Source organism: Nycticebus coucang, chromosome 17, assembly GCF_027406575.1.
Source record: "Nycticebus coucang isolate mNycCou1 chromosome 17, mNycCou1.pri, whole genome shotgun sequence".
NCBI lineage: Eukaryota > Metazoa > Chordata > Mammalia > Primates > Lorisidae > Nycticebus > Nycticebus coucang.
The window spans coordinates 18,590,483-18,600,717 of record NC_069796.1 but is presented as its reverse complement, the minus strand read 5'-3'; the positions used below and the strand labels follow the sequence as shown (position 1 = coordinate 18,600,717).

The following is a 10,235-nucleotide window of genomic DNA, read 5'->3' as shown; positions in this document are numbered from 1 at the left end:
GGTCTTCTGGGGTATGAGATGTTAATCACAGTTCTGATACGACTGGAGGCTGCTAGTTTCTCGAACCCCAGCAGGTAGACACCCTAAATCTCTCTTCAGCCCACTTAAAAGGCACTTTGAACTTGTTCACTTACTGAGCAGAAGCTTTCTCAGGGAAGTGCTTGTTGCTGGAATCACTGCTGAAGTGGCTATCCACTTACCCTGTGTGTCAAAACTGGTCTCCCTCTGCCCCCGAGGGTTAGGGCTGCAAGGCGGCTCAGACCCCGCCCTTAGGCTACTTGGTCGCTGGGTTACCAGCTCCCACCCAATTCCAGCTCTGCGACCCTGAGGGCGGAGTTTGCCAGGGCAGATCGCTCACAATGTCTGCCTGTGACCCAGAGCCAAACTCTATTAGCTCCGTCTGGCTCAGCGGCTCAGACTGGGGCCCTAGACAAAGGCCAGAGTTCTCCGCACTCCCGCTCAGGCTCTCCCCAAGGCAGTTCAGCTGAGTGCCAAGTCCAAAGACACCAAAACAGTTCACAGGTAAGGCCTTTCTGGTTTGCAGTCTCGCTGCTACTGAACTTACAGTTGCGGGCGGGTTTAGGCGGATTGAACACACGCGACCACTTGCCGGTTTTCCACTGTTTTAGTCCTCCTCTTGGGGTCCAGAAGTCTCTCGCTGACTCCCTGTATCCTCTCAGGGGTGATGATAGGCAGATCCCACCAGCCAGAGATGCCTGGAGTCCTATATCCCCAGACTCACGGTGCCCAGATGCAAGGAAGCTGTTACTCGGCTGCCATCTTGCTCCACCCTCTCAACTTTAAAATTTTTAATGTTTAGTGATTGCTTTATTGTCATTAGTAATTTATTTATTAGTATCGTTACTACTAATAATAAAATGAATCAAACAAAAAATAAATAAATAAATAAAAATTAAAACCATGATCAAACAACATGTTGTTTATAGGAAACTAAACCTACCTGTAAAGATAAACATAGAATGAAAGTAAAGGAACAAAAAAAATAGATATTCCATGCAGATGGAAAACAAAAGCAAGCAGAAATAACTGTACTTACATTAGAAAAAAAAGACTTTAAATCAAAAAGAATACAAAAGACAAAGAATGTCATTATATAATAATAAAGAGATCAATGCAGCAAGAGGATATAATGATCTTAAATATGTATATACCCACCATTTGAGCTCCCAGATTCACAAAACAATTAACTACAGACCTTAAGAAAAAGACAGACATCAATACCATAATAGTGGAGGACTTCAAACCCTACTCTGCACTGGAAAGATAGAGATAGGAAATCAACAATGAAACATTGGACTTAAATTGGACATTAAATGAACTTGACATTTACAGGCTGTTTCACCTAAAAACTATAGAATATACATTCTTTTCACATCAGCACAGGGAACATTCTCCAAGATAAACCTCATGGTAGGCCACAAAATAAGTCTTAACACATTTTTTGAAAAATCAAAATCATATGAAGTATCTTCTCAGACCTCAGTTTAATAGTACTAGAAATCAATATGAAGAGAAATCTCAGAAACTATACAAATACAGGGAAATTAAACAGCATGCTCCTGAATGGTCACTGAATCAACAAAGATATTAAGACATAATTTTTTTAGAATCAGCACCCACCTTATTCCTGTGTGCAGCCGGCCAGCACGCTCCATGTCCCCCACCCGGTGCTAGTAGTCATGGCTGTGGCTACAGCGGCCTCCTGAGGCAACTCGGGCCTGGGCACCAGCCCTGCTGGCACTGTCCGCTTTCTCCTGTCATCTTCACTGAGAATGAGTCCCTGTGCAGCTGCATATCGACCCCGTGGAGACCACCAGCGCACCTTCAACTAGCGACTGGTCCCCCTTGCAATCATGGATATTTAGAAGAAACAGACCGTGTGGAGGGGGAGTTCCCCTCCCCAGTCCCCCTTGGTGCTTGACTGCGGGAATAATTTGAAAACTGTGGAATTTTTTTTAAAATGAAGAGCTTGTATTTGATAAGAACTTTATAGTGCTATTGGTAATTTTTTTGATTAACGTGCCAAAAATTGTATAAAGATATATAGTTTTATACTGTTGTCACAAAGATTTAAATTATACACATTAATCCTGAAAAGGTCATTTATTTTCTGTAATTCTTCCTGAATAGCACTTTTGTGTCCTGGCTTTTTATTTCTAAGATTAGTCTTAACTGACAATTCTGAGGAAGTAAGCAGTAGAAAGAGAGTTTGGATAAATTCTTCCATCCCTGACTGCACCTCAAAGTGTCACTCCCTGAAACATGCGTTGGATGTCCTTTCTGTGGTGACAAAGGGAAGTGAGAAGCAGATCAAGGCCTTCCTCTGCAGCCACTGTTGCAATGCCGCCACCGTCAGGGATGCCTTCGGCAGGAACGCCCTGCACCTGGTCTCCTCCTGTGGGAAGAGGGGCATGCTGGACTGGCTCATCGAGAGAGGGGCGGACCTGCTGGTCAAGGACAAGGAGTCAGGGTGGATGGCACTACACAGAGGCGTTTTCTATGGACACATTGATTGCGTTTGGTCTCTGTTAAAGCATGGCGTCAGTCTGTATATTCAAGATGAAGAAGGCTTGTCCGCTTTGGATCTTATAATGAAGGATAGACCAACTCATGTGGTATTCAGGAGTACTGATCCTACAGATGTCTACACTTGGAGTGATAATACAAATTTTACCCTGGGTCATGGAAGCCAGAATAGCAAACACCATCCAGAATTGGTGGATCTTTTCTCCAGGAGTGGAGTTTATATCAAACAGGTGGTGCTTTGTAAATTTCACTCAGTGTTTCTGTCTCAGAAAGGGCAAGTTTATACATGTGGTCACCGTCCTGGAGGTTAATTAGGTCATGGAGATGAGCAGACTTGCTTATTTGCTTTGTAGATCCCCAGGCTGGTGGAAGGACTGAGTGGCCATAACTGTTCCCAAGTGGCAGCTGCCGAGGACCACACTGTTGTACTAACTGAAGACAGATGTGTTTATACATTTGGTCTGAACGTTTTTCATCAATTGGGAATTATTCCTCCACCTTCCAGCTGTAATGTACCTAGACAGATGCAGGGAAAATACCTAAAAGGAAGAACAATCATTGGGGTTGCAGCAGGCAAGTTTCCCACAGTTCTTTGGACTAGAGACACTGTTTACACTCTGGGACTAAATAGTGGACAACCAGGCTACTTACTAGATCCTAATGGAGAGAAGTGTGTCACTGCCCCACACCAAGTCTCTGCCCTTCAACACAAAGACGTCACTCTGTCCTTGGTCGCTGCCAGCAACAGCGCCACCATCTGTGTCACCACAAGGGGTGATGTTTACTTGCTCGCAGACTATCAGTGCAAAAAGATGGCTTCTAAACAATTGAACTTGAAAAAGGTTCTTGTGTCTGGTGGTTGTATAGAATACAAAGTTGATCCTAAACATTTGAAAGAAAATGGGGATCAAAAAATTTGCATTCTTGCAATGGATGGCGCTGGAAGGGTTTTTTGCTGGAGATCAGCCAGCAGTTCTCTGAAGCAGTGTCGATGGGCCTTTCCACGCCAGGTCTTCATTTCTGATATTGCCTTAAATAGAAATGAGATTCTATTTGTCACACAGGATGGAGAAGGATTTAGAGGGAAATGGTCTGAAGAAAAAAGGAGGAGTTCTGAAAAAAAGATATTTTCTCAAACCTTCATAATTACTCATTGGATGCGTCTTATATCTCTGATGTGAATAGTGTGGAAACTTGCTTTTGCCCATAGAGCCATCAGCATCAGCATCAGCACAGACCTGAGTGGATGCAACTTTGCCATCCTACAGTCAGATCCTAAAACAATCCTGTATGAGATTCCCTCTGTGTCTTCATCATCCTTCTTTGAAGAGTTTGGCAAACTGTTGAGGGAAACCGATGAAATGGACAGTATCCACGATGTGACATTTTGAGTTGGGAATAGAATCTTCCCTGCACATAAATACATTTTGGCAGTGCGTTCTGACTTCTTTCAGAAGTTGTTTCTCTCAGATGATACTAGTTTAGAATTTACAGATGTTTACCAGAAAGATGAAGATTCTGCAGGGTGCCATCTCTTGTGGTGGAGAAGGTTCATCCTGACTTGTTTGAATACCCTCTGCAGTTTATATACACAGATACTTGTGACTTCTTAACTCATGGCTTCAAACCAAGAATACCCTCAAACAAAAAAAAAAAAAAAAAAAACAGAAGAATATCAAAGCGCTCTGAATTCTCATTTGAATAAAGTGAATTGCTGTGAGGATGATAATCAGAAGTCAACATTTGAAGTTTATAAGAGTAACCAAGCTCATACAATTGGTGAAAAGCAGAAAAGTAAACCTAAATCTTATGAAAAGTGGTGGGGAAGATGATCCTGTAAGAATGCTGCAAAATGTTGCAAAGAAATTTGTCTTCGGTACTTTGGGCAGTAGGTTGGATGGAATCAGATTTGAAAATGAAAAGATTAATGTTATTGCCAAGAAAACTGGTAATAAACTGAAGCTAAACCGGAAAAAATGCTCATTTCTGTGTGATGTGACCATGAAGTCAGTGGATGGAAAGGAATTCCCCTGTCACAAATGTGTTCTCTGTGCCAGACTCCATTATTTTCATAGAATGCTGAGTAGCTCCTGGATTGAGGCTTCCAGTTGTGCAGCTCTGGAAATGCCGATACATTCTGATATCCTGCAAGTGACTTTGGACTACCTCTACACTGATGAAGCTGTAGGGGTCAAAGAATCTCAAAATGTGTATTTTATTTGTAGTGTTCTTGTGGTGACTGATCAGCTTCTCATAATTCGATTGAAAGAGATTTGTGAAGTAGCATTAATTGAAAGACTAACCCTTAAGAATGCTGCTATGCTCCTGGAATTTGCAGTAATGTATAACGCTGAACAATTGAAATTATCTTGTTTACAGTTCATTGGACTGAACATGGCAGCTTTACTTGAAGCAAGGTCTCTTGATGTTTTAAGTGATGGTGTATTGAAGGATCTTTCTATGTTCTACTGAAAAATGATTCCAGCAATGGATAGAAGATTCATTACACCTTATCAAGATGAACCAGGTATTAGCTATTTGGAAGTAGAAAATGGAGACATCTTTTTAAAAGAAGAAATAAATATAGAACAAAATATTTGGAAACTGTTTTCAAAAAGGCAAAAATGAAAGCTAAAAAGAAGCCACATAAATGTTCAGATAGTTCCGGAGGCTATAATCTTTCTGATGTTTTTCGGAGTCCACCATCTTCAGAGCTATTGACGTCAGACTCGGAAGGGAGCTGTGCAGGCCTGGGCAGTCCCCAAGACCTGCAGTCCCCCGATTTCACGGCAGCGTTTTCTGCAGAGAAGATCCAGGGGAGAGTTAAAACATTTGTTAATGGTACACCTCCCACAGAATCTAAGGAAGATTTAAAACCCTGGGAAAAGTCACCAGTGCTTAAAATCTCTGCTCCACAGCCCATTCCCAGTAACAGAGTCGACAGCACCAGCTCTACCAGTTGGGTTGCTGGCTCTTTCAGTCCTGTCAGCCCCCACATTGTGGATCTCAGAATCATCATGGAGATAGGAGAAAGAAAGCAGACAGAAGTGGGGAGCCACACCAAAGCCAAACTCAGGCACAATGATTTTGCACAGAGTTAAACTTTCTCAGAAGCAACGGAAAACGATTGCATTGACTACCAAAGAAAATTCAGGAATGAATAGCATGGAAACAGTTTTAACCACTCCTTCAAAAGCCCCCAGACCAGGGAACCTATGGTCACCATCTCCACACTCAGTGTCATCCAAGTCATTCCAGGATTTCCTTCTAGAAGAAAAAAAGTCTGTCACTGGTCATAGTTCAGGTGATCATGTCAAAAAAGTTTGTTTTAAAGGAGTTGAAAATTCTCAGACTCCAAAAGTTGTAAGATGCTCTGCCCACGGCACCCCAGGACCAGAAGGCAGCCGCATTTCGGACTCACCACTTCTAGACAGTCCCGATCCCTGGCTGTGTTCCTCAGTGACGGCCCCCTCCGTGGCAGCCCCAGTCACATTTGCCTCGATTGTGGAAGAGGAGCCACAGCAGAGGAGGCAGCTCTGATCAGAAGTCGGGAAAAGCCTCTGGCTCAGATTGAGGAACATGCAATACAAGATTTATTGGCTTTCTATGAAGCATTTGGCAACCCTGATGAGTTTGTCATTGTTGAAAGGACACCGCAGGGCCCACTGGCAGTGCCTATGTGGAATAAGCGTGGATGCTAGCTCACTGTGAGGCCAAGACACATTCTCCACAGGTACCATTACTGCAGTGTAAAGAATCAGCTGTGGAAAGTGTTCTTACAGATTTGGTAACGGATCATCCTAGATAGAATAAGAAGGATTTGATTTCTTTAAGATTAGATGGTGATATGAGAGATTGGTTTCATCTTTAGGTTCTCTGTTCTGTTCCATAGATATATGTCTCTATTTTTATGCCAATATCATGCTCTTTTGAACACTTTAGACTTTAGTATAACCTGAAGTATGGTAACAATGCCTCCAGATCTGTTCTCATTTTGTAGAATTTTGTTGGCTAGGTTCTTCTCTGATTCTGTATGAATTGAAGAGCTCTTTTTTCAAGATTTTCAAAGTATGGGATAGGTATTTTAATGTGAATTGTATTAAATCTGTAGAGTCCATTAGATAGTATAGATATTTTAGCAAATGTTGCTTCTCCCAGCCATGAGCATAGTATTTTCTTCCATTGTTAACAATTCTGCTATTTCTCTTCTCAGTGTTTCATAGTTCTTTCTGTAGAGATCCTTCACATCCTTTATTAAGTACATGCCAAGGTATTTCATTTTCTTTGACGCTACTGTGAAGGGCATTATGTCTTTGCTTTTATTCTCAGCTTGACTATTGTTGGTGTATATGAAGGCTAATGATTTGTGAAATCTGATTTTACATTCTGAGATGTTACTGTATTTCTTGATCATTTCCAGGAGTCTTGTGGTTGAGTCCTTGGGATTTTCTAAGTATAACATCATATCATCAGCAAAGAGCAATAATAGTTTGACCTCTCCCCATTTAGATAACCTTGATATCCTTCTCTTGGCTGATTACATTGGCTAGGACTTCCAGCACTATGTCGAATAGTAATGCCATTTTGTTCTCATTACATAAGGTTACATTGGCTATTCAGGGTCTTTTCTGGTCTATTCGGGGTCATAGAAAGAATAAAACTATTTTTTCTAGATCTTTGAAAAATGACATTGGTATTTGAATGGGGATTACGTTGAATCTATAAATCACTTTGAGCAGCATAGCCATTTTAACCGTGTTGATTCTGCAAATCTGAGCATGATATGTTTTTACATCTATTTACATCCTCTGCGATTTCTTTCCTCGGTGTTTCATAGTTCTCCTATAGAGATCTTTCACCTCCTTAGTTAAATATATTCCTAGGTATTTTTTGTTGTTCTTGTTGTTACTACATGGAAGGTATTATGTCTTTGATTTGATTCTCAGCTTGACTGTCGTTGGCCTATATGGAAGCTACCGATTTGTGTACATTGATTTTGTAAACTGAGACATTGAAGAACTTATCAATTCTGGGAGTCACTTAGTTGAATCTTTGGGGTTTTCTAGTTATAAGCTCATATTGGCAACAAAGAGCAATAGTTTGGCCTCTTCTTTCTCCATTTGAATACACTTAATTTCCCTCTCTTGCCTGATCACTCCAGCTAGGACTTCTGGCATTATGTTAAATGGAAATGGTGAAAGTGAGCAAACTTGTCTGTTTCTAGTTCTAAGCAGGAATGATTTCAATTTTCCCCATTCAATACGATGTTGGTTGTGGGTTTGTTGTATATGACCTTCATAATTTTGAGGTAAGTCCCATCTTTACCCAATTTGTCAAGCATTCTTATCATAAAAGTTGCTGAATTTTGTCAAATGCCTTTTCTGCATCTATTGAAAGGGTCATATAATCTTTATTTTTGCATCTATGTGGTGAATTACATTTATAGATTTACATATGTTGAACCATCCTTGCATCTCTAGGATGAAGCCCATTGGTCATGATGGATTTTTTTCTTATGTATAGCTGAATATGGTTTGCTAGAATTTTATTGAGAATTTTTGCATCTATACAATAAAATAATTAATATTTTCAATTGCATGCTAACTTTATGGCCACCCTGTATTCAAAAGGTCTGTAGTTTTATTTTTTAGTTGTGTCTGGCTTTGGTATCAAGGTAATATTGGCTTCATAGAATGAGTTAATGAGGAGTCCTTCCTTCTCAATGTTACAGAGTAATTTCTGTAGCATAGGTACAAGTTTTTCTTTGTTTTATAAAATTTGAGTGTGAAACCATCTGGTCTAGGACTATTTTTGTTGGAAGATTTTTTTATTGCGGCTTCAATTTTGGTAATGAGCTTTAATCTCAATGATGGCAATCTGTGATAGGAACAGTATAGCAGAAAGTTCACTTACTTGGAGTCCATTTTTAATGTGGATTCCATGAAAAGTGAGACGCCCTCATTTCCATAACATATTAAAATTGTGTATAATTCTAAAAGCATTTATAATATCTGTATAAATATTTACTGACTTATTCTTAGCTATATGACAAGCTCAGGTTAGAGCAAAAAGCTCATGGGCATGGGCTGTGCTGAGAAATTAAGAGCTCCCTTCTCTAGTATCTCATTTTGTGTTGTAACAGCACATCTTGCTTGGTATTTTCTTTCTGAGATTTTGGCATTTGACCCATCAGCAACAAGTATTAACTCAGAATTATCCAATGGAGTATCTCATAAATCAACATGAGGGCTCACCATTTTCAGTACTATACTTACAAATTGTAGTTTTCACCATCATCAGGCAGAGGTAATAGAGTAGCAGGGTTAAGTAGGTTGCTGCGTTTTATATGGAGATTAGAAAAAGATAGGAGAATAATTTAACAAGATGTTAGTCTATTTGCTGAAAAATGCTGAGTTTGGTTGGAACTTAATACTTTCCACAGCATGTGAGACTTACAAATTAAGTTTATTCCCTAAAATCAACTCCAGTGAAGCTTCTACCAACTTGGCTAACACGGCTTGTAAACATTTAGGATGTGCCTTAGCTACTGGGTCTAATTGCAGGCTGTAAAATGCAATGAGCCTATGGTCTCCCCTAAGTTCTTGGATAAGAACTTCGAATGTCTAATTGCTACATTCCTGAATGAACCAAGGTAAAAGGTTTAGTGTAATTTGGAAGTCCTAAATCTGGGGGCTGATGTAAGGCCAATTTTATTTGGCTAAAAGCCTGCTCATGACTGTCTTCACAAGGTAATGGCTCTGTTACTGTGTTTCTAGTGAGTTCATACGATGATGAGGCCATTTAGACAAAATTCCAACTCAGAATCTGCAATATCCTGCAAGTCAAGGAAAACCTCTTAACTGTCTTTTGGTTGTAGGGTGAGGAAAACTGAATAGTTTTTATTCTTTCAGGTGAGAAGGAAATTCCTTTAGCAGTCAAGTCATGTCTCAAATAGGAGACTTTTTCTTTTAAAAACTGAAGTTTTTCCTTCAAAGCCTTGTGATCTTTATGGGTGAGTTGTCGTACAAGGTAAAAATGAGTCCATTTCAGAGCACTCTTTAGTGAGAGCATAACAACATATCCTCTACATACTAAATAAAAGCAGAATTTGAAGGAAACTATAGTTATTAAGTCCTGATGCAATACCTAGAAAATAATATGAAGGGGCTTCAATAAACACTTGTGGCATAACAGTCCAGGTGTACTGATGATTTTTCCAAGTAAAGGCAAACAAGTATCAACTCCCTTTATAGACTAGAATGCTAAAGAAGGCTGAGCAGAGGTCTCTGATCTTTCTGTTCCTGGATATTTATATCTTTCTCCAGATTTAAAAAAGCTTCTAGGGCAGCGCCTGTGGCTCAGTGAGTAGGGCGCCGGCCCCATATGCCGAGGGCGGAGGGATCAAACCCAGCCCCGGCCAAACTGCAACAAAAAAATAGCCGGGCGTTGTGGTGGGCGCCTGTAGTCCCAGCTGCTCGGGAGGCTGAGGCAAGAGAATCGCTGAAGCCCAGGAGTTGGAGGTTGCTGTGAGCTGTGTGAGGCCACGGCGCTCTACCGAGGGCCATAGAGTGAGACTCTGTCTCTACAAAAAATAAATAAATAAATAAATAAATAAATAAAAGAAAAAAAAAAAAGCTTCTATTATTTTTTTAATATACTTCCTACTTCTTGCTCTTTCTCAACTCCCT

General features: G+C 40.4%; 1 pseudogene across 1 annotated transcript; it reads left to right on the top strand.

The window, feature by feature from the left end:
- Window positions 1-2,147: 2,147 nt before the first annotated feature.
- Window positions 2,148-6,312, top strand: LOC128568490 (inhibitor of Bruton tyrosine kinase-like; annotated as a pseudogene). Its single transcript, XR_008375175.1, has one exon. The product of XR_008375175.1 is annotated as an inhibitor of Bruton tyrosine kinase-like (transcript).
- The last annotated feature ends 3,923 nt before the right edge of the window (window positions 6,313-10,235 follow it).